Genomic DNA, 1191 nt, shown 5'->3' with positions numbered 1-1191 from the left:
AAAAAAGGATGTTACCAGAGATCAGATCCTGAGTAGAACACCAGGGGTAAAATGCTCCATTGCAAAATGCCCCTCATTTACATTCACAGAAATAAAGATATAAATGTAAAATAATACACGTTGCTTTTGCCTCCAGCTATCCTGTCAATCTCAAGAGAGAAGGCTGCTCCATTTTGTTGGTTTTTTTTAGACTAAGTCTAAAAAAATTGAACTATTCTGCAGTGAGGGGGAAGGGGTTGTATGTGAAGTCTTGGGGAGAATTCAATGAAAAAAAAAAAAAAACAGCTTCCATCATCAGAAAGTGCCCCACCGGCACCAGTGCAGAGATGCAGTCACCGATCACACCTCAGGGATGAGGCCCAGCTGCACAGGCAAGGTGTGCTCACTGTACTCTGACTGATGTCAGCCCATGGGCCCCCTGACATGAGGCATTTCTGTGCACCAGGTGATGACCTGAACGAGCAATGCAGTGAGAGCTACACCCCAACACTGAGTACAGCTGGGGCCTGAGGGCCCCTCACGCCAACTGTTCCTGTATGCCACGTGATGATCTGCCTGAGCTGCATCGCAACGCCAAGTACCTTCAGTTTTGTGGGAAAATTTGACTAATGTCAAGCAAGGAAATGAATTTAAATCCACTGAAAGAGGCAACAAGTCTTATAAGTCAAAAGGGATGAACACACAAAGGTTTAGAAGCCTACATTTGAAGAAAGTGAGGCCTATGATTAAGGTTACCACATTGACCGCATGCAAGCAATCTGCAATCAAGTACAAATTATGACATTTGACAAATTGTTTTCTTAAATAACATTATAACATAAGTAATATGACTGCAATAGATGACATGTCCATGTATGTATCAAAAATCCCCCACCATAAAAAAGCTTAGATTAGTAAGTACTGAATCTCTTTAATTGAACATATTACATGTATTTAAATGCTTTACATTTCTAAATAAATAGTATTTAAAACAAAATGAATTCATAAGGAACTATATAAAAACAAATAATAGTGATGTTTTCGTTTTATTCATAAAGTATTTCTCACTGGGTTCTCACACCCTAACATTTTAAAGCTATATGCAGTTTATATTTCACAACCAACACAGGGATCTGTAATGTCCCCATTGAGTACTGACTGTATTTCTGATGGCATAAAGTCTCTCTTAGAACATTTATATCTTTTTTTTTT

Source organism: Meleagris gallopavo, chromosome 3 (assembly GCF_000146605.3).
Source record: "Meleagris gallopavo isolate NT-WF06-2002-E0010 breed Aviagen turkey brand Nicholas breeding stock chromosome 3, Turkey_5.1, whole genome shotgun sequence".
In the NCBI taxonomy this organism is placed as follows: Eukaryota; Metazoa; Chordata; class Aves; order Galliformes; family Phasianidae; genus Meleagris; species Meleagris gallopavo.
This window is presented reverse-complemented; position numbering follows the sequence as displayed.